Source organism: Antennarius striatus, chromosome 4 (genome assembly GCF_040054535.1).
Source record: "Antennarius striatus isolate MH-2024 chromosome 4, ASM4005453v1, whole genome shotgun sequence".
NCBI classification, from domain to species: Eukaryota; Metazoa; Chordata; class Actinopteri; order Lophiiformes; family Antennariidae; genus Antennarius; species Antennarius striatus.
Genome location: NC_090779.1, coordinates 11,414,133 through 11,438,570, shown reverse-complemented (window position 1 = coordinate 11,438,570; position 24,438 = coordinate 11,414,133). Strand labels below are relative to the sequence as shown.

General features: G+C 42.7%; 1 protein-coding gene across 2 annotated transcripts in view; it reads left to right on the top strand.

The window, feature by feature from the left end:
* Positions 1–24,438, top strand: part of igf1ra (insulin-like growth factor 1a receptor) — a 79,228-nt gene that overhangs the window by 21,799 nt on the left and 32,991 nt on the right. The window contains exon 1 of one of the 2 annotated variants that reach the window (XM_068312030.1): positions 22,683–22,790. The exons of the other annotated variant lie outside the window; for it this stretch is intronic. The gene's annotated coding sequence lies outside the window, so the exon portion shown is untranslated. Of the gene's footprint in view, positions 1–22,682; positions 22,791–24,438 lie in introns of those variants that run through there. 2 annotated transcript variants of the gene reach the window in all.

Below are 24,438 nucleotides of genomic sequence, written 5' to 3'. Positions count from 1 at the left end.
GGTCCTGACTCACTTTGAGAGAACTCAAACACAAAAGAGAAGTTTTCACCATGATGCATACAGCTTTATAAGGGTCTGAGACCAACTGACAAGAAACATTAAATTTAAATTAATTCGCAGGCTGTCTTTGTATTTCGAAAATTGAATTGGGGGTCATTATGGCATGTGGTTTTACTTTTGTTTGAAGAACTACGGAGTGTTATTCAAATTTTTACAAGCTGTTCTTCTTCACTTTAGAATGCAACCTTCTCAGGCTTATATTAAAGCGTTTCTTTCCTACTTTGTGGTCTGTCAGATTCATGTGGGATCACGATTAGCATCCCAGCAAGCCGGTGATGAAAGCTAACAGTTTTTCCAGGAAACCAGATCTCATTTTATTAAAGAGGGAATGAACATCACTTTTTCTCCCATTTAATTGTTATTTTAGGCTATATTTATGCATTCTCTTCTTTCTTGAACTGCCCATTATGATTATACAAGGGTTCCATTGTATAATCATGTGATTATACAAATGATTAAGTTTGTATTAACAATCAAACTTGCTCAGTGTGTGGAGAAAACCTAATGCCAATAAATGAAACTGACCTGTCTACACACATGCCTTTGAGGCGAATGCGATATTTTCAGTATGATCTGAAGCTACTAGACTAGTGTCTCCCCAAGCAAGCTTACTGTGAAAGTGGCAAGGGAAATAGAAAATAATATCCTATAAGATGATTTATTACTTAAAAAATCTACATGAACTACATGAAAATCAAAGCTATATGAGCCTGTCAGTTTACTGGTCTTCATCCAGTGATAGTCTGCTTCACTGACTCAATAGGATTCATATTAGAATAATAGAAACAGATAATGTGCAATGTGAAAACACCACAACAAAGACTCATTTTTGTTCCTGTGGTGTAGAAAGGCTTTTGAAATCATAGCACTGGAGAATCCTTTGCTCCTCTTGTGGTATGGTGACGAGATCACCGAGCTTGCTGGGTGCCCTTCTTTGGATCAGCATGGATTACGATAAAAATGTGAACACTGGCTAGCAGACTCATTCAATATAAGAGGAAGTACTCTGTGGCATGTGATTAAATACAGTCATAGGTTTGCATTGGGCGATATGGATGAGCCTGATTAGGACCTCGTGGGTAGGCACCAGTGTCATGACAGGCACACAGAGGATTATGTTATGTGCTGTACGCGGTGCAGCTGTGGTATTATTAGCACCCTGTATCTCTGGAGGCCTCCTGGTCATAAAAGCCCCAGCTGCCCTGTGAGGGGTAGAGGCACCATACAGACTCACAAACCTGGAATGCTCTTGAAGTTTTTACACTGGCCAGTGTTTTAATGAAATGAAACCCCAAAGTGGTCGGCATAATTACATGTGCATGATGGCTTAAGTAGAGGAAGTATTTCAGACCACCACACATACTTTTGAGACTGTGGCCTTTTTAGTCCCTGCTTGTACTGCTGTGAAAGAGGTAGAATAAATGCGGCAATATTAAGTTTGTGTCAAGCTAATTTAACTTTAATTAGGGAGTATTTTTAAACTCCGATTAGTGGACTTTCCCTATTTGTTTTTCTCAAATTTAGAAGATAATCTAAACAAAACCTGTTCTAACACATTGCATTCTCAGTCTTAAAACTGTGGAAATCAATGAGTCTACTACAGTGAATCATCAGGGTGGATGTAAATGTCAAAGGGGTTACTGTTTCCTAACATGTGTTTACGTGCTTTAACCATTGAGCATTTTGGTGCCGCCATGGAGATGGGCACCACAGTGTTCGACATGCCTCATCTTTGTGCCTAAGGGTATAAAAAAGTGCTGCACCAAACACGTCTTCCAATCCTCCAGGGGGAGAAGGTGACCTATCGGGATACATCAAACAAATTCAGCAACTTGGAGTCTTTTAAAAATACAGAAATGGAGACACACCTCCTGATTTATGAGGTGAGTGTAAGCTGGGTGGGTCAGACCCTCCTAGAAATGCCGGCTACTGGAGGAAGAAGAGATTGAAAAAAAAAAAGACTAAAAGAGAAAAATGGATGCTCAAATATCCGCACCCAGTAGTTAGGTCACGTCTCGACATCTTTATAAGATGAAGTCAAGATCAAAGACATCTGCCACCCTCTTGGTCACAGAAGGACCCCCACCCCTTGGATGTAGTACCAGGCCACATGGTGAAGCTTCTCCCCAAAATCCTTCCACTGTAGTCCAGAAGAGAAGAGAATGAATATACAGTGATTACTCATTACTCGTGGTTAATTATTGCGTTCCAGGAACCACAGGCGAATAACGAATTTCGCAATATAGCGACAAACTATCTTATTATTTATGGTAATCTAAACATTTCTGAACCATCCCCATACTGATATTAAACCACCTTCTATCTGTATTACCTTTTCCCACACTCTTATTGATTGTTTAAAGCACTTTTGTTTCTAGGAGAGTCCGAGACCCATGGAACAAAGCACACTTCCAGATGCCGTCAACCAATAGAATGAACGTACGGTATCACGATTGCCTACCAAATATCCGCGATGAGGTGAAGTTGTGAGTGTTAATGCGCAAGGGCGCACTGTATATACAAGCTATAAGTAGGTTTGCTTGTATATTTTAGTGTGACCGAACTGTGTAGAGCTCTTGTATGAAGCTGACATAGAGCGAAAAGCATCTGCGTCTCTGGCGTGTGTCTGTAATTGAAACAGGCACTGTGCTGGGAAGTGTGTCAAGCTGTGACATTACTTCTCTTGCTGTCCTTTCATTTCTTCTGTCACACCCATCCCAAGAATTTCAAGTGGTTTTAATGACTTCAGCATTCTCATGTAAGCGCTTCCCCTCTGAGTGGCCCAATTACGCTTATCACGCTGCAGATTGATTCAGGATATTGATGACACGCCGCTATCGGGATGATGTGTAGCGTGGGATTTTTCCCAGTGCAGGAGGTCTGACTTTGTGTTGGAGAAGGCTGTATTTGTGTTTGTGTTGGGAGGTGGAGCAGGTCGTTGGGGGGAGGTGGGGCCTAGAGAAACAACAGGGACTGCTCTTGAGTCTGTCGCCTGTTCCCTGCCGCTTGGCAGTAAACTTGATCAGTGAAGAAAAATACATGCTTTGCCCTTACAATGCAGGCCTTTGTCTCTGCTCGGAATTGGAACCGTCAACCACTTTGGAAATAGTTTCCAGCTTATTAAAATGCTTCCAGACCGTGACTGTTGAAACAGTGAGTTTTCCACTCAATTGCTTGGCATTATTCCTCATCCTAGGTCTGTCATGGGCATCCTCAAAGAGTAAAAGGCCTTCTGATTGGAATTATGATGCAGGGGCCGGTGTCGTCATCTCCGTCTCACATGGAACAGGGCATCTCTGATCTCAGACAACAGAAACACATGTGCTTAATTGTTTCAAGTTTCGTCTGTGCTCAGTTTTCTCTCTGCCTCGTCTCTCCACTCCCTTGTCCCCAATTTGAACTGTGAAGATCACAAGTTAGCTGAAGTGTGGCCTCATACCCTCATCTGAGCGTAATATCATTATTCTAACTAAACTGTACTGCACAAACGACTGAGCCTTTTTAAGCCAATGACCTCTTTCAAATGGCCATTTATGGTCTGTTAGATTGCACTCTTTATCTAAATTCAATGGTGGACTCTGTTGGGTAATGCAGCGACTCTAGAGTTATTGCCCATGACGTTAATATTGGACACTCGGCATCTGACATCAGGCTGCGTGGATTAAAACTAAAGCCAAGAGAGCTGCTTGTTGTTTTCTAAGTTGACAATGGACTTTGAGTTAAATCCGCAGTTTTTAGGTAATCAGATTTGTGTCTTAGACATTCACAACAAATGCGTTTTATTTAATCGACGTATCAGTAATCATTGCTGCCGTCATTTCTGAATGGAGTCCTTTCAGGTTGCTGGTGCATGCACCTTGTTACTGGATTCAGTGCTTTTCATTGCTCATATGGCAGCCTTTACTAACTCCTCTTCTCTGGTCTCTTTCTGTCTGTTTGTGACCTCACCCTGAGGCACCATAAATCTGCTGATTGGGTTTTTTTTCAAAGTTTAGTGCTGCATTAAATTCATTGAAGAAAATGTGCTGTTCATCAATATGGATCAGGTGGATGTCGCCTCCTCCATCTGGAGGATAAAATCTACTGAAACACATTAAATATGAACATCTTATGGGATAAATAAAGTTTTATTTTTCTGCGTATGTATATGAATGTGTGTGTGTGTATCCTATCTGTCTATCTGTTGAAAGAAATTGATTACATAATGCAAAACGATTATGAAACAAAGATATTTACTTGTATTACGATCTTAGCAGTTTGTAATTTTTTCTTTAAATGCTTTTAATTCCTGGTTGAGTAGCGCAGGTCAGACGAGAGACTACAATCGTCCAGTTAACCAGCAGTTACTTCCTGGTTGATTGATTCAGATTTTTGACAGGATGCATCCTGGACTCTCCAACACTTACTGGCGGTGATTTTTTTTTTTTTTTAAGTTTAGTGATGTAATGTTTGACTCATGTCCAGTGCTGACTCGTCCTGACTCGTCCTTTACTCATATGTTACTGTCATTCCTACTCCTGTTTGCTGCTCACAAAATTAGATGTTTTCCTTACAAAACTATTACTGATATGTGGGATTTATATTTAAGATGAATACTGTACTTGTTGGCCTAGGTACAGCATTTCTGTCTAATCAGAGACACATAGTCTCACTGTGAATCCTCCTTTCCTCTGTCTTTTGTCCATTGTCTTGGATATTGGAATATTAACATCAGCATTTAGTCACCATGTACAGTAGTCCATTTAGTCCTGCAGGTTTTGAAGAGCTTTGCATCCCCCTAAAAGAATTAATCAATGGTCACCACATGTGTGTTCTACTCCTGTAAAAACAGTAACAACATCCATTAAAACTCAGCCAGGGTGACTTAAGTTCAGCTGTGTGGCTAGTCTCCTTGCTGGCATTCTTGTTGCATTCTAAAGATTCCTGTGTCTATGAAAAGATAAGGAGAGGAGATACAATTGTAATGACGAATGGGCCACACCGGAATGGTCAAGCAGTGTGGAGACACTTAAATGAAGGGATTGACGCAGGCCTGCTGCATCTTGCATATTGAGACAGTATTTTTATTATTCTCTGGGTGATGTCATGTCTGCCTTAGAAAATTGCTTGTTGCTCCTGATGCCCTGTACACGCCTCATTTAAAGCTTGTGGAACACAGTCATTTGCTTTAAATTTGTTTGTGGGCCACAGCATGTCGGGGGTTGTTCTTGTTCCAGACTGACCCTCACTGGGACAAGTGGAAGAATGGCCATTGTTTCCTCATTATTTGCTTTGCCTGAGAAACTCTAGACTAACTATGCTAAAATCAGATAGCACTATGTCACCACCTCCCTTCCCCTTTCTTTCACCCTTATATGCTTTTTTCACTTGTCCTGCTTCTTCTTGATTTTGTTCTTCATCCTCTTCTTCATCCTGACAGCTGCTGAGTGGGAAAACCTGATCTAAGGTCTTCTAGGAAAAGATTTTGATGGGGATTTCATAAAAGACAACTGTTTTCAGTGTCAGTACACCTTATTCCCACTGTTATGAAAGGAGGACATAACCCCTGTCCTCTTAGAACTTCAATTGTCAATACAATGTCTCATAGTTTGTCCATGCATGTGGCTGAATCGCCATTCTTTAACTGCTGCCCCATTCATCAACCTGATAAACACATTTACTCCGCATGGAACTGTGTGACTCAGGTGATTTTTAGTGGAAGTGGAAAATGTAGAGAACTATTATGTTGAGTTTTTTTTTTTACAGAGTTGTGATGTTTTGTAATAGTAACTGTCCAGCATTTAGTGACACAGACCAGACCAGAAAATGAATCAGTGGCAAAACTGCTTTCTTTCCCAACCAAACCTGTTTCCACTTTAACCTCATATTCCTCAGCAATGCTTTTTCCGGGTTACCTAAGGCAATCAAGATGACGCAGCTGAAATAAACAATGCATGATGGTAAATGATCTACTGAAACGTCACTTGTACTCAGCTCAGCTTCTCCAGAATGCAGTATTTAGCCTCTAAGACCCCAGCAAATCGGGGTATTTTTAGAAAAATCCACTGCTTCTTATTCCTCTTAGGAGTGATTAGGTATGACACATATACTATTTCTATTCAGGTAGTATTATGAGCTGTATTGTAGATGTTTATTTTAGGTTTGCACACAACACAGCACATTCAATGGTGTCACTTAAATGAAATGTTGTCTTTTCTTATAGTCATAGTTAGAATGTGGACTGGCTCCAGTACAGCACATCAGCCACAGTGTGTGTGGGCTTAGTGCTATATGGACTGTTGATGGTGTCTTTATGACTTTGTGCACTGGGAATAGTCTGGCTGAATTGTTGTTGTTGCTCTTGGCTTGGCCACCAACATTCCCTAACTAATCCCAGAGATATATGATCGTGTTCTCTGAATGTGATGCCACAACGACGTCTGCTGCTACGCTACTTTGCATCTCTCGAGATCATTGGTAGGTGACCCATCTTTACTCTCATGGTAAATTTGTCTCTCTCATGTCACACACACTCCAACTTTAAATATTTTGTTTGTTTCATCACAGTATTTGATTAATGGCCTGGAATTTTGATCTACTTCCAGGTCAAAAACAGCTTTATTGCGTTGAATTCCAAAAACTACCACAAATGTTGAGATTGTTAAATCTTTTAAATTCCCTGTAGGGCTGAGAAGATTTTCTCTTCTTGTTGAGATCCAAGGAAAAGTGGGATGGATGTCTTGAAACCATTTCCCCTGTTTAAATCTGTAATTGTGTTAGGTATCCTCTGGAGACAGGTGTCAAGATGACACAGATTTGCTGCACAACAACTCATGCAGGCAATTCTGGCCTGTGAAGCCCTCCCACAGTGTCTCCTTGTGATGCTTTGGTTGACAGAAAATTCTGGCCCTCCATCATAACTAGACACCTGTGGCTGAAAAATTCTTGAAAATATCAGGCAAAAGGGACTTAACAGTAAAGAGTACAGCAGAGTCTATTTGGTGAAATGAAGAAACAGGTCTGAGTCCTGTGGGCTCTCTTTCTCTTACTGAGGGAGAGGTAACATACTAAAGCTCCAGATCGAGTTGTGGTTGATCACCTCTGAAGAGAGACGAGACCAAATGTGCCTGTGATCACATCCAACAAAGTGGGGTTAAAAGCCTACTGTCATGTTTCATTATGAGCTTCATTATGAGGATAGAGCTGATAAAGCTCAGGGATGAATCACCAATCAAATATGGACCGAACTTTGTAGTTGTGTGTGTAAATGTGTGTGCTGGCACATTCACACTCGGGCACAATCACTTAGGCAGTCGTACAAAATGACCCTGACCAGCGTACACTGTTTCCTCCTTTGAACGAGGCAGATCCCTGAGCTATCAAAGACAATTACTGCAGCCATTCATCTCACAGCACTGTCTGGAGGAAATGTAGGCTGTGACATGAGGGAGAGCAGGCCTGTTGCATGCTGACTGTAAGTCCAGAAAACTCTCCGCCGATGCAAAACCTGTTCCTTGCAAACTTTGGACGACAAGAGTGAGAGACTGTGGGTCTGAGACAGAAACACACACATGTGGACTTTGATGCACCCACATTTGCTTGCTGATGCAAACCTGTAGACCATCACAACTCAGTGCTACTGTGTGGTAACACACTTTATGAACCACTGAGAGTTACGTGCATTATTTAAAGCATGCTTGTTTCTGGTTTTAATTTGATTTATTTAGGGAGCTGCAACACACTGCCTCCAAAATATGAAAAATTGGAAAAAAAAGAGTATGGTTTTAAGATGTTAAAATCATAACAGACCAACATGTGTAACACATTTTAAAAAAAAAATCAGTTAAAAGTAGCCCACATCAGTGGAATATAACACAAAAGTAAGAAGAAAATAACAAACAACAACAGACACTCAATGTGCAGCACACGTGAATGTTGATGCTCTGATCCCTTGAGGTTTTAATGAGGAAATCCAAGCACACGTTAGACATTGTTGTGATTTGATTTTGGCGGTTGGTGCAGCAGATGGGATGGGTGACCCGCGTTTGAGTGCATTCGGCGCTCCCTCCCTTCGATTGTGTGGGTGTGTGTGCCCTCTAGTCTGTCTTTAGGCAGACAGACAGCTGGTCAAACAGGCTTAAGAGAGCAGTGGGAAGTCTGGGCCCTGACTGAAGCTCATTAGGATCTTTGTACTGGTCAACAACCCAGAGTTCAAAGCTGTTTTGATAGCATCATGGCTGAGACACCAGGTGGGACTGGATGTTTACTAGTCCGGTAGTCTGAAGCCTGTCCGTGACACAGGAAAGCAACATAAAGAAATCAGGTCGCCTTTAGGTTTTCCTTCTCGTGCTGGTGTGTGTGTGCGTTGTGAGTGTGATGGGGTGTGTGCAGGGCAGGGGCCCCCGTCACCCTGGCCCTCTGAGTGTGCAGAGCTGTGTCGTGTAGCACGTAGGCTTCAGGAATGCTGGATCATGGCTGGTGGCCTGGGTGGGCGGAGCCAGTAAAATGGTTACCAGGAGGGCGCGAGGGCAACATGGGGATTAATTGGTGCTATTTTATGTGACTGTGCTTGTGAGATTTAATTTCCACATCAATTTTTTTCAAAATTTTGTTTTTATTTTTGACACAATCATCTGAGGAACAGCACAGCCCAAAACACAATCATTCAGCATCAAGATGTCATTTATTATTAACTAATCAAATTCAGTATCAGCTGTATCTTTGTTGGCCTGCACTGGACAAAGAAAACAGAACACAACATTTTATTACACAGGAGGCAGAGAGGAGAATATTAACTTACAAAAAAGCCTGATTTTATTCCAGGAAACCTGTTTTTCCAATCGACACTGTTATTCTTCTGACGAGAGCAATTATTTACTTTTATTGCCATCTGTATCACTTCTCTTTAAATACAAGCCAGGAGCCACTGGTCAACAAGACAGTACTATTTTATTTGAACACTGGCCCTCCTGTGGGCACAAGAAATGCCTCAGAGTCGTTTGAGAGCAGACACATAATTATACCTCTATTCTGACAGTGATGCTCACTGTGAAATGTTGGTGTTTTATTTTACTTTCTCTGATCAAAGCTATTCTCAAGTTCTGTTTTTTGGAATGGCAAACAGCTGTGACATCCGGATTGTCCTCCCTCTGTGTGAAACCAGCTCATTGAGGCGCCTTGTCGTAGAACACATGTGTTGACGTCATGCAAGGGGGCTGATGTCGGCATTCGAACTCGATCCATATCAGCAGCCCCAATGGCCTGCAGTTTGTGTGGCTGCCTAATAGTGCAGTCCACAATGGTTCCTGTTCAGATCTCGTGTCCCACAGCTGCAAACATCCCTGCACTTGCATGAATTATCTCCTTCCAGGCATTTTGATACAACGGCAGATCAAGGGTCATTTCTGAGAATACTCTGCCCTATCCGTATCTACTCACAGTAGAAGCGTGAGGGACGATGAGCGAGATGTGAGGAGATTAACAGCTGTCTTCAGCCTCTCCTGTTAACTCTAACTGATCAGACAGACGCTCAAAATGCAGTGATTCTACAAAAAAAAGGAGCTGTGAAATGATGGACTGTCAGACAAGCTCCTCCCTCATTAAAACACATTTTGACGGAACGTACAGAAGCTCTCCTCTTTGTCTTCTCTCACGTAGTCTCCACCTCTACCTCTGCAGGAGCTAAGCTTGGATTGATGACGCCTCTGTGGATCTGCTCTATGAGTTGGTGGCCCTTCAGGGACTGGCTACTGGCAATCTATCTTCAGGGGTCAGGATACATTTAGCCCCGTCTCACAAGCAGTCATTGTCATTCAAGTACCATGGTTTAAGAACAGGGAGGAAGGGGGCAGTGTTAAGTTATATCAGCTGGCTGCTTGAGAGCTGTGTGATTTAGTCAAACCTCTGACGCGGTTGCAATCTTGGTTTAGTCAAGAGAACTTCTTCAACCTTGACGACATTGGCCCGTGATTCACCTGCAGGGCTCCAATAGGGTCGATGAAATATTCATGTGCCGAGATAGTTCTAGAAACATATTCTTTTCATCACAGTTCTTTTATTCGGCCTCCCAAATGACGGCACAGTAGCTTTGCAGCAGCGCGACCTCCACCTGGTCCCTGCTGCCACCTTTCAGACGGGGCTGCTGTCTGTCCTTCTCCTCACATCTGGATCCAATAGGAGCGGCTTCCTCCTCTTGAAGGAGGGAAACATATAAATAGCCAGGCAGCCATAACCACACTATGCAGCACAGCTATTTGTTTGCTACTGTCCCTCTCATGCGCTGCTAGCTCAGATACGGTGTGTGATGTACGTATTTTGTATGACGCTGCCTTCCCGCTACACTTAACCCCACTGCTGCATCCCAAAAATTTCCACCCTCCGATCCTCCGCTCCCTGTGATGTGTGTGTGCTATTGACGCATTAACACTGAATGCCCAGTGAACGTCCACGCCGCTTGGTGCCCATCTGTGGAAAGTTTGAGTGGTATGGGGGCCAGAATTGAAATGCAGACAAGCATGAGCATGGGTGGTGGGTGGGCTGAAGGCTGTGGGCTGACGAGGAGAAATATCAGCATCCTGGTTCTAGCTGTACAACTAAATATGTTTTTATGAGATGCAAAGTGCAGTAAAAGTTCCCCTGCTAGTCAAAAGACTGTGTTATGTTATTATGCTGAGAGTCGGTATTTGGATGTGTGACATACGTAGAAACATGAGACTTCTGATTTTTGGAGATCTGCCAGCAGCCGGGAGCACACACTGTTCATGTTCGTCATCCAGGATGTCGTTTACCTTCACTGTCACAAGACACATGGGGGGGATCCTCTGCCCTGTGTTGTTTTTCCAACGCCATGAGATTTTTTTTTGGTTGATTTTTTTTTTGAATTTGTGGCTAACACCTTCTTACGGATGTCTGGTTCTTCTGTTGCCACCTCTGATGTCATCACAGGTGCATAATAACACAAACCCCGCCATGCATTTAAAAGCACATGATATAAGTTTAAACAGGCTGTGCAAAAACAGCTCGCGTCTGCTATTTGTGTTTGTGTGTGTGTGGATACCATTCATGAAACACATGGTTCTTTGTGTGTGACACATGCGTTTTCTACCACAGAAGTTGTGATCCAGCCCCACCCTCCCAAATTAAAACTCTTTCCAGCAAGATGCGGGTCTGTTCAGCTTCACAGTGGACCCACGATCCTTCGTTCCTTTCATCCATCTGTCCTTCCTTCCTTCCTTCCTTCCTTCCTTCCTTTCTTGTCTGCTCGAGGCTGCAGCAGCGGAGATGGGGGGAGGAGGAGAGAAAGGAGTGATGGAGGGGGTGCCAGGCATTTGCTTGAGTGAGTTTTAATATGTGTGCTTACAGCAGAAGATACTGCAGTGGTAGAGACGGGAGAACAGATGCATTAGTGCTCATGCACTTGTTCACTCACTTCCTCCACACGTACAGACACACACGCACACCCCCACACACAACACACACACACACTTCCCCTGCAGTCTTGTGTGAATGGTTCAGGTTCTGGACTCTTTGTTTCCTCTGCCGAAGCAAAGCCCAGTGTGCGGTCACTGTCTAACGGATCATCTTATCAAACTCAATGGCAGGTCGAAATGGAATTTTCTCTGCAGCTCCTTTTGTCACTCTTTTATCTCAGTTGTTCATCCTTCATAAACTTCACTTTGTAAAACGGACAATCTCCTGCTAGTTCTGGACTCCAAAGAGTGACGGTAAAACCCAACTCTGTTGCAGCGAATCTCAGGTTGCTTTGAACACACGCACGCGTCCGTGTATGTGTGTGTGATGTGGTGAAAATGCAGAAACACGGAGGATGTGTTACGGGGATGGAACTTGAGACTGTCCCCATTCCCCTCTTCCTGGCCTCTGAGGAGGAGCCACTGGCTCCTGATCCTGCCCCCGCTCTGCTCTGTGCCTGCTTTCCCCAACCAGATGCATAGCTTCAGTTCCCCCTCCCAAGTCATGAGGGTATCAGGTTTGTTTTGGAGGGGTGGGAAGAGTGAGGTGGGGGGGGGGACAAGGTTAAGGAAAGCTGGCATATGCGGGGAGAACCAAGCAGAGACAAATGTTAACTCTGATGAGGTCTGGACGATAATGGTGAGAAAGACAGGAGGATGCGTGAAGATATGGACGGGAGGGGGAACAATAGAACAAACAAGCCCCCCCCCCCACACTCATCCTTAAATTGTGTGCCACCAGCTGGAGTTGTGAAGCGGCCATTTTATGAATGAGGGTGGAAGGAGAGAGCAAGAGGCAAAGAGGAATAAGGGAGGAGAGAGAGAGTGGGAGGCGGGTTAATGTGTGTGTGTCTGTGTGTGTGTGTGTGTGTGTGTGTGTGTGTGAGACGCGGCCCAAAGGCGCTTGTGGTGGAGTTGGTTACGTGTGTGTGTTTGTATGTGAGTGGCTGAGGAGGAGCCTGGGGTGGGCCCACACACATACACTCACGGCTCTTCACAGACTCGATGTGTTTGTGTTGTGTTCATGCCTCTGCTGAGACACTGCCATCTGGAACAAAGGCCCGATTCGGGCCCTGCTTCCGCCTGACGATGCTCGCTTAGCAGTCGTCAGGATCAGGAGAAACAGGCAGACCTCATTGTATGATTGAAAGTGGATATCATTCTTCCTGTTGGGGGACTTAAAGCTTATAAACTTCAGAAAATCCTCAAAAATTGCGTCCCAGCCAGTGCAGGTACTTTTTGAGCACCTGTAACATTTTTTGTATTCATGGAGATTTCTCTCCTACTCTGAGGCAGTCTATTATATGGATGCCCATGTACAGTAATTTACTGCGAGTACAAGTGTGTGTGGTACTTGTGCCAAGGGAAAAGGGTTGAATGTTACAGCAGACTTCCCATTTTCGTTTGTATTTCCCCTGGCACAGGGGTGCTGAAAATTTGGTTTAACTTGCGCTCTGTGAAAATTGGTTTTGAGATACGTGACACAATGAGAAACAAGACAGATATCTGCTTTCTTATGTCAGTCAGTCATCTTCAGATTGCCACCGCTGTATCCGCCGCAGCGGGTCAAAGAGAGCCAGAGCCTATCTCGGCGGCATAGGGCGTGAGGCGGGGGACACTCCGGGCACGACGCCAGTGCACCGCGGAGCCACACACAAAGACATACAACCATGCACACACACACTAATTTCCTACGGGCAATTTGGAATGGCCTATCAACCTGAAGCGCATGCTTTTGGAGGTGGGAGGAAGCCGGAGAATTCGGAAAGAACCCACGCTGACACGGCGAACTCCGCACAGAGCAGGACTCGAACCCGGGTCCGCCGTGTTGTGAGGTGGCAGCGCTAACCATTGCGCCACCGTGCCCCCCGCTTTCTTATGTATTATCATTAGTAAGTTACTACTAATATTTATAAGAGGCTGTCACTCTTTTTGGGATAGGTCATGGATCGTGCAAACCTCTGTGCTGTAATGGTGATCCCACCTCCCTACTGTCATCCATACAGCACTTTGTAGCAGGTCCCATTAGCTGACCTGCCAGTCAGTCAGTCAGTCAGTCAGTTAGTCAGTCAGCAAGGGTCGTGCAGCGCTGTAGGTAATGAGAGCTGACATGGAGTGACAGTGCAGACAGGAGGACATGCTGCCGCTGTGGCTCAGGGACACCAGGACGTCCTCTGGTGTTGTTTACTCCTCACTGTGTACATTCATTCTGCTGAACCTGCCTGTGACGCTGGCTGCACACACACACACACACACACACACACACACACACACACACACACACACACACTAAAAGGAGGAGCTGGACTTGCTATCGCTCAGCGATGCTGTGTTTGTCGCCCCTGGAGGACAGGCGATGCCGTAATGACATGCTTCAGGTGCTCGTGGTGCCGCCTACATGTCGCAGGAATGTGATCCTGCAGGCGGAAAAGGGTTGGGAAGAAAAGTGGAATGTTTCTTTGATCCAGTGGGCTGTCTGCTGACTCTACTGTAGCATTGAAAACAATTCATCAGTTTTTCATTTAAGAGATAGATTTTCTTGTGCAGTTGTCAAGTAATAATAATAATCTCTAAAGTAATTTTCAACAAAACATTCTGCACACAACAACCAAATACTAATGTTGTGCGTTTTCTAATCGAAGAACTTTCAATTCATGCAACTGTTCATAAAAGTTTTCTGCTTTATAAAAAATACGTATACCTACAGCAAGATTCATGTTTGTATGCTGATGAACTCTGGGTTTGGCTTACATAGTGATAAACACATATGGTACTTTCTACAAGAAGAAGGAGACACATTGGATCAAAGTGTTTCCCTCAGTCTTTGTCAGTATAATAATAGTAGAATAATAGATGTTTGCAATTCCTCAGTGGAATCCTTCTGTGGAACAGAATCCTGAGTTGTTCATGCTTGGTGAATAAACAAAATAAAATTTAAGTTAGTACTAATGAAGTGACATCAAACCTTACTAAATTCTCTGAAGGTGTTTTTGAAATAACCTTTCACAGGTCTGTTACATTGAACCTTTAAAAGACATGATTCATTTTAGTCTTATGCATGCATATAGACTAATAGGTTCAAATGGAGACAGATTTATTGTGTTTTATAATTAATGAATGCATTCCTCAAAACCTTAAAGAAATCTTTTTAAAATGTTGATCTGTGAATTACAGCATTACAAAAGAATCATCAGCTATCCTAATAATGACGAAAAAATCTCTGGTTGGACTCCTGCTCTGCGTGTTCCCTCTCCCAATTCTTCCTTCCGGAACCAAATAGACAACAGACGTGCGACTACAGTCTATGATTGAGTCCGCCTCCTTGGCAGCCTTTCACAACCCTGGACTGTCTGAGAGCTCTAGAGAGTACAGTGAGGCCCCACAGCAGTGGACCAGTTAGGATAGCTGATAGCTGTTGTGGTGCGGCAGTAAAACACACACACACACACACACACACACACACACACACACACACACACACACACACACACACACACACACACACACACACACACACACACACACACACACACACACACACACACACACACACACACACACACACACACACACACACACACACACACACACACACACACACACACACACACACTCTTTTGAGAGGGGCCAGGGCAAAGCAACAGTAGCTCTAATCAAACCACCACAAGACAAAGCTGTGCTTAGAAATTTGGCCATGGAAAAAGGCCCAGAGCCAGTACTTTGATGGCTTTCTTTTAAGTGGTAGCTAAAGGATATGATCTCCTGTTTCCTGTGTTTGCTTCGGCTTGCTGTGTGTGTGTGTGTGTGTGTGTGTGTGTGTGTGTGTGTGTGTGTGTGTGTGTGTGTGTGTGTGTGTGTGTGTGTGTGTGTGTGTGTGTGTGTGTGTGTGTGTGTGTGTGTGTGTGTGTGTGTGTGTGTGTGTGTGTGTGTGTGTGTGCGTGTGTGTGTGTGCGTGAGAGATTGATGGCTCATTGATTTAGCAGCGTGCTCCCATTCCCTCTCGCAGCCAGCTATCCGTCCCCTGGCCGTGTGTAGCCAGCAGGCTGAGCGCCGGCTGTTCGAAAGAATGTGAGTGTGTGCACATTCATGTTTGTCTAAATGCATTCTGGAGGAAATCAGTGAACTAGCAGGTGGATCCTTCTCTCCCATTGGCCACTTTTTATGGCCTTGTTTTTGAGAAGTAAAAACCAGATACTGTGTAACTCAGAACACATTGAGGCTCGGTCAGTATTTAACTAGACAGGTAGTTCGGAGAATGCATAAAGACATTAAATTGAGCAAAACCATGTTAACATCTTCATTTTTGATGTGTTTAAATACTAGAATAACAAGTGTCCACGTGTACATTTCTGAAGCAGTTCCAGAACCGCAGTAGTGCTGCTGTAGAGGAGTAAATACAACCTGAGGCCTATCATTTGTTACGCTTTGTGATATGCAGTTTCAGACCAATAAGAGCTAATAAGACATTTATGATATAATGGATACCATTGTTCTCAGATAACAAACGAGCTGTTCCTGAGCGAGCAGCATGCAGTTAATGCGTCATTCTCGTTCTGCAGGTTCCCACATTGAAGTCAGAGTGAACACTTGTAAATGGCATTAAACAGCTGTGGACTGATCCATCTCAGGAAACCTTCCGGCTGAATGGAGATGAGCCCGAGGAATGATAATAACTCTGAGTTTATGAGTTTATGAGTGAGATCAGGCTGCGATAAGGTGGGGGATTGTTGTGCTGTATTTTGATCATGTTTATTGTGTATTTTCTGGTTGGATAAATGAGGAAGAAGAGCCTCTCTATTTGTAGGTGAGGTATTGTGGATTTTTCTCAAGGAAAAAAAAAAAAAGGTCCCCACACAAAGTGTTTACATTCTCTGGTGATTTCTATAGCGTATCTGCAGTGCAGTGTGGTTTCTCTCACTCTCAGGCCCCCTGTTGGTGCTCTGATTCCGTTGCAGTCTTTTCGGGAGAGTTGTTGTTGTTTGACCCTAAACGACCAAAAGACAAAAGCATAGTTTTCCAGATTTTTTTTGTGGTGGTGGGGGGGGTTACAAAAGTGGGTGGCTTCCACCCCCATTTCCTCACTAAAGAAGAAAGTTGTCCGTGGCCTTGAGAGGAAAGAGGGAGAGGAGAGGGAATGTGGCCTTCTTTTTTCTTGCGTCTTTATGTCTCTCCTGACTCTCGGCATGCCACAGCGTTTCACAATGGAGGCTTTTGTTTGTTTAGGGGAGAAAGCGTGGGTTTTTTTTTTTTTCTTTCAATCATTTCTTATATTTGATACGGTGGGGGCTCAGCACTTCCTGTGGTTGGAGGCAGACTTGTTTTCTCTGCCCATTTCCCTTCCTTTTTGCCGGCAGCTGTCCTCTCCACCCTCTGTGTTGTCTTTTAAACATTTTAAATGCTCACAGTCTTTCAGTAATGAGGCTGCAGCTTCTTTGTCTTCAGAGCGAGACAAACTGGATGGAAGGGAGTTTAAATCTGTGAGCCGTGCCTTACCGGACCGGGTGGTGATGCAGTCTTTGTAGACTCCACGTGGAGCACATTCTTCTCCATCTGCATCAAACCTCTCTGTCCCATCCTTAGCACCTCCTGTGGTGCTCCGATGACATTTCACCTCTCCTCAATACACTGACTCCTCCTTAATCCGACTAAGAGCTAATCTCTCATAAACAGCTGTGATCCTGGAGTGAGCTCTACATCTGATTGTGTCAAGGGGAGGTTGCCAGAAAATTTCATTATCCTTAATTGTTCTTCTCAAATTTAGAAAGCCTGGGGCGCCTCATGAGATTTTAAATATTCTGGGAATATGATATTAAAGATAGTTCTAATTTTGCAAAAATGCTTGTTATGATGTATGTTAGATTTTTTATAGAATGTCAAGTGAGAACTACAGTATCTTGTCCAGTCACCATCTTAGCTGCACTATATGGTAATGTATCACACATCTGGTAATGAATGAGAATATGAGAGTAAGTTTGAAAACAGAAGTAGCAGGACATTAGATCAAATCAAGACTGTGGACAAAAAAGTTTAAAAAAACAAAAACTCCACAGACTGTACCTCTGCTCCATGTCTGTTTTCACATCTTTTATACACAACATACTGTATAAATGTTGGTGAAAATGTCAGATCTTTCACAATAACATCAGGAAGAGCATCAGTGAACTCCTCACTTGGCTTGTGTTGATTAAGAAAAGATTTCTTGGGTTGGGAAGAGTGAAAAACAGCATAGCCCATGTGCAGTTTGTTTGTATGTGTGTGTGTATGTGCACGTGTGTGTGTGCGTTTGGCAGTTCTTTTGTTCTCCTGTTGTCTTGCTCATTCCTTCCTTCTTTCTTTTCCTCCCGACCAAAGTGGTCATGTAAGTTGTTGAGGTCCCTAAAAGGGGTAAATAAAGCATGTGTGTGTGTGTGTGTGTGTGTGTGTGTGTGTGTGTGTGTGTGTATGTGTGTGTGTGTGTGTATGTGTGTGTGTGTGTGTATGTGTATGTGTGTGTGTGTGTGTGTGTGTGTGTGTGTGTGTGTGTGTGTGCGATCGTGCGTGCGTGATGGAGATCGAGAGAACACGAAGCAGCCCGGTTGAGTGTAAAGAAATAGACGAGGGGAGGAATAACTGAACTCTCCACCCACCCCGAAAAGAGGAGGTGAAATATGGTGATAGAGCCATGATGTCACTGGCAGCCAATAGGAAGGGTGGGCAGGGGACTGTATGCAGGCCATCAGCTGTCCTGCTCCATCCACATGGGCTGCCCTCCTCTCTACACAGAAAGGCCAACCACGGCTTTTTTCATAGTTTCCTCAATCTCTGGCTTCTAGCCTTTGACCTTTGATGTTTTGGTCCCCTATAACTCAACCCCTTTCTCTTGAGTCCAGCTCTCCGAAGTTGACACTGGTACAGAAACCCAGTCCTTAAACTAAATATGGTGGAGATTAGATAGGAGACTGTAGTCTGTTTCCTATAGTTTCCACACACTCTGTATCATGACTGCATTGCTTGTATTTGAGACCAGAAGTGAATGGGAGACTTGCGTCATGGTAAGATTTGATTAACACCAAAACATAGGCTGAAACTGTGAAGCTGTGTCTCTGCTGAGGCTGTGGGTGAAACTTACTGGAGGTGACATAACCTCCATTTTGAGACTTGTAAACAGTGACGTTTTTTACACTCCACTGAGCAGGCTTTGTGCAGCTGCCATATTTGGTGTTGCTGATTCACAGTTACAGATGAGCACATGCTATTGTGAATTCAGTGTTTAATGCACTGTAATAGATTTTTGTTTAACGAGTGCTTTTTAGTAACCCACACCCTTTTTTTCATCTCCAACAAGGAACTGTGTGCACCGTGAATCCCATCTTTCAAAAATCGTACATGAAAAGTTTTCTACAACTTGAATCAATCCCAAAGTTCATGCCAGAGATGTTGTGGTTTTACTTAGATCCAATCCCAATCACCTCATGGACAGTCAAGGCTGCCTTAATAATGTCCAAATTTTCAAATGTTTGATATTGGAGACTTTAGATTTCAGTTATTATGTCAGATCACGTTAACCAATGAGAGACAACCTGGAGAACCTGACATTGCTGCCAAGGCATAGGAAGCATAAACTGGCATACTCTTGTTTAGAGATATTAACCTTTCAAAATTACGCTTCCAGCTCTCACTGAATGATAGACAGCTTGTGGTGCTTGTGGTTTTTCTAACATTTCCTTACCACAGATGTTTGTCTAGTTTTGATTTTTTTTTTTCTCACTGCAAAGTCGGCCGATTGTTACGACAACGTGAGATCATGTGGGATAGTGGGATAGTACACTCGGTGCTCCGTCTGATGTAAGCCTCCTAATGAAATCACTTCAAGAGAAAATGTTTGGAGATCTTCATTACATCTACAATTCAATCTGATTGGTTAGGATTTTAAAACTCCTCTAGTTTGAGTCAGGCCTCAGGTAATATATCCCGTTCTTGAGTACATTCAGGCACACTGTTCAACATTAAATTATCTAAAGCTGGCAAACATTTCTTGTGATTGACCGTATCAGGACAGTAAGTGCCTTTATTCTTCCGTGTTGTTCAACTGTCCATGAAGTACCTGCAAGCTGCAAGCATTTAACTCCATTAGAAGAGAGGAAATTGTCAAACAACCATGAGGATTGCGTATTTCTAAGGAAATGGTAGGCCTGTGACAAGCTTCTTTTGTGTCAAATGAAGACTTGTGTACTACAGATAGCGGATCAATACAAAAGCGTTTCACTGCGATACCATCTGGGACTGTGTTATCTTATCAGACCATTACACTTGAAAGGACTAGCCCAAAGTCTCAGCGCAGGCTCACCAGCTGGAGAGAATAGTCTCAGTGTTTTGTCGTAACACGTTAACTCTGGGCACAACTGTCCTTGCTGAACCCTCGGCTTGTCCTTTTTAAAGAACGAGTGCAGCTTCACAAAAAGGATACTGTCTTTACCCTCAAGAAACTCACTGTGAAAATAAAATTAAGTAGAGGAAAAAGGAAACCCTAAATCCAGATGTCATATTTGAAGTAGCTAATAAAACTTAACAGAACGTCAGACTCCACTGAGGTGGCAGACATTGAGGCGTATATCGTGATGTGAAGAGGAGATGCACTGGAGAAACGGAATGCGCATTTCACCGCAGTCTGTCTCCATGTGCCAGCACCCAGCCACTGTCAACTAAGAGACAAGGAAAGTGCAGTCAGACATACAGAGACTGCAATGTAAGCTATGTATATAATACCTACGCAAACACACACACACACACACACACACACACACACACACACACACACACACACACACACACACACACACACACACACACACACACACACACACACACACACACACACACACAATCTAATTAAATTGAAACAGAATTTTAGTATTTACAGTCCACTGGCTATCAGCTTCTTAATCGACTAATGGCCCTTTCAGTTTGTAAAGCACCCAGTTTTAAACACTAGTAAGTTGTACATAGACAGGATGTATTTTCCGTATCTGGCGTCATTAAAACTAACAAATAGTCTTCTCAAGCAATCACAAAACGGTGCTTATCAAACTTGGTTTTGCCAACGTGACTATGAGTGCTCTCACATGAAAGAGGCTTTGTTTGCAGGATGTGGCCAATCGCAAACATTGACAAATCTGCAAAAGCGCAAAATGTACTATACATGTATATGCCTTAAGTCGATATGAATGGAACACAAATATGGCCATGAAACAGAGTAAACAGGAGGAAAAAGTCACAAGAAAAGTTCAGACATGAAAGATTTTACAAAGTCACTGCTGTGTCCTTTTCCTTCTTGATCTTTTTTTAAAAAAAATGTTTTGTTTAATTTACTTTTATTCACCTGTGGTTACTTATTTTTTTTCTATTTGCTGCATCACAATTGTCTGTAATTGCCTGCCTCCACTCAGGGTGGTTTTCTCTTTTTGTTCTTTACCGCTTAATAATTGATGATTGATTAATTTTAAGATATTAATCACCACTTTTACATCACTTTTGCAAATGTCTTTGAGTTTAAACATTTTTAATCCAAAGCCATAAATTGCTAATTTAGCATAAGCCAGAGCCATGGATATTGTTAGTCATACTGGTGACATGACTGACCTTTGAAGACTATTTCACATATAGGTGGAGCTCAGTATCTTTTCCACTTGCTTGGGTAAGAATATCTTAGTTTGTGCAAGTAGTCATCCCAACTAGTCTTCAATTTGACACTGTTTGATTATACAGTTTTCCGATACTATAATTTATGGTTCAAATGTCACGACTGTACAAGGTACCAGCATGACGCATTGTTTGTACATTTTTACTTTTGTTTAATTGGTCAGGACGCAACTGTTGTCTCCCCAATGAATAGTGTTGCTTAAATATGAGCTGCCAGTTCGTCTTTCATTGAGCAGTCACAGGCAACATCTGCTGAAGGTAGCACGACTGTATTTTGCATAAGTGAAAAAGGACAGTTCCAAAAAAAAATCATAAATCAATAGGTGTATTACAATTCTGCCCAGTTGGGTTAGTATCATAATAATTGGTATTTTATTAAATTCATGTGCCTAGAAAGAAAACGATGATAAAATGTTCCTCTCATGATTTGCTGGTACCATTTTCCCAAGACCTGGTGGGTCAGTTGGAGGTGCTTTTATATATTTTTGATGTTTTACCATGGGTACAGCCTGCTCTTGAGCAGACAAAGGCCTGAACCAAAATTGCATGATTGACAATCCAGGATTAAAACTGAATTATCTACCAATGACATATCCTCATTGTAGTACAGGCCTTGGGTGTGAATGATTGCAGTGACAGAAATGTATTTGTTTTTCACGGGTGGTCCTGGAACGCATTAACAATGAGTAACGAGGGATAACTGTATAGGACTAGACCTTGACACCAAGGCCACCATTATACTGACACTGATGGCGATGACGTTAATTTTTGAAATAATGTGCCACACGAAGCATTCTTTGGGTGCTTGCTTACCTTACCAGCGCCAGGGCCCAATGATGCAGTATAGGTCCTTTATTTCACGTGTACAGATCGTTATGTGTTTCTCCAGTGTTCCGTAGGAAAGTGCTCCCTTGATTGATACCATGAACCGTTTGTACAGGTAACCAACCTTGAATGATGTCTTGATGGGTGTCTCCTCCACATTCCTTGGACAGATTTGAGTGCAATGTGTGGGAGACTGAAGGGATGTGAAGGCTTGACATGCTCTTACAAATCCAAACCAGTCATCCAGCTAGCAAAACAACCAGCTGGCTCAGCACTGCCAGAAAACATGCTATATTTAGTGCAGCAGATCTGGGAAGTCATGTATTTTTAGTGGCTAGCTTTAGTGAGAGGAAACACCTTCAAATCTGTGAAAAAAAAAAGCGTCTCTCACCAGAGTTATTTTTCACATACTAATGCTTACTTTAGCCTCAGCCTGCCACATTTGGTGACTGCGACAGAAAGAGTAGACATCTCTGTAATTGTAGTTGATTTAGATGTGTCACTCAAAGTGATTCTGTGCAATAAATGTGTATAATACTAGCTTGGGAAGCAATTTTTTGCAAGTCCTTCCAAGTCCTGACAGCCTCAATGAGGAGGATGAGGAGGTGGTCAGAGTAAATTGGAGACCTCCCTGATTTTTGAGGAAGATTGCTGCAGACGTCCATCCTTATACTACAAGGGGAACTTCAGGAGTGATTTTGTCGATTGGATATATGGGACTGTGAACCTTCAGGCCAGGACAAGTTCACATGGATGGACTATCGTTGGATTGGCAGTAATGTGAATATACTAGGCATTTTTATACTGTTTATATTTTAATTTTATACTGCTTATATTTTAATTCACTTTTATACTGTTTATATTTTAGTTGTAGTTTAGTATATAAGTCCTGTTAATGCTGCATGTGTCTGTTAGTGTAGTGTGTCTTGTGGTATGTCCTGTGATGACAGTGTTTCTTTTTTTCCTGGTGTTTATCCAGTATTTATTCGTTATGTAATGCCTGAGCAGTGGATATGTACAATTTCCTCCGGGATTAGTATCTGTCTGTCTATCTATCTATCTATCTATCTATCTATCTATCTATCTATCTATCTATCTATCTATCTATCTATCTATCTATCTATCTATCTATCTATCTATCTATCTATCTATCTATCTATCTATCTATCTATCTATCTATCTATCTATCTATCTATCTATGTTTGCTTGGATATATACTCCAACTAGTTACGTTACACTCAGCAAACATTTATAATTACAGTATATTCATGGCTTAAAAGGATCTTATATCAGAAGAGCTGCTGTTTAATGTTAAATCACTCAAGAAATCAAGCAATCCGTTAAGAATAGCTTAGATCAGCCATTAAGGATATAGTCTTTATATAACACAGTAGCATACTGGTACTAAATATTAATGGATCCCCATCTAATAATATGTTATCCCATCCAATGTTAGTGGATCCCCATTTATGGTTCAGTTAAGAAGCCCGCAGACTTATGATCGCCAATACTGAATTACAGTGCACCGTTGTTCCTCGTGGATAATGCGTTCCAGGAACCCCACGCGATTAACGAAATCCGCTATAGAACGGCAAACTATTCATCTTATTATTTACGGTAATTTAAACATTTATGAACCCTCCCCATACTGATATTAATCCACCTTCTATCTGTATTACTTTTTCCCACACTCTGATAGACTGTCTAAAGCACTTCTGTGTCTCAAGTCCAAGACTCAATGGACCGTAGCGCACTTCCGGATGCCGTCAGCCAATAGAATGTGTGTACTGTATCACGTGACTGCCTACCAAAAATCCACAATAAGATGATATTTTCGCGAGTGTTGATGCTCGAATGGGTGAGGGCGCACTGTATACCAAAGTAGAACTTCTACTGTTCTTTCAATGAAATACTGCTTAAAATAGATATTTCTATTCAATCTTTACACTAACTAAAGTTGGTTGCTGTTGTTGTCGGCTTTTTTTTTTTGCTTGCACGCCGTTCTCTTTCTCTTTAGTTATTAAAACATGGAGTGCATGAAGTTTTAACACATGTGATGGTGCTGCATAGCTGCATGTTGTTCGGATGTGCAGTCAACAATGAAGCAACAACAGCGGCAGCTGCAAAATGAGCTAAAGCCTGAAGGTAGACGGAAGGTGTGTGTGTGTGTGTGTGTGTGTGTGTGTGTGTGTGTGTGTGTGTGTGTGTGTGTGTGTGTGTGTGTGTGTGCGTGCATGTATGTAGAAGTCTGTGTGTTTGCCTGCGTGTGTGTGTTTATTCGTTGTTGTTGTGCCTGAATGCGAGTAAGGGGAAATACCATGCATGCCTGAACACACAGACCAGCACATAGTTGTGTGAAAAACACACTGCTGGTCTTTAATGGGCATGGGAGTGGAAGGTACCCAGAAACACTGGGATGGAGAGGAAT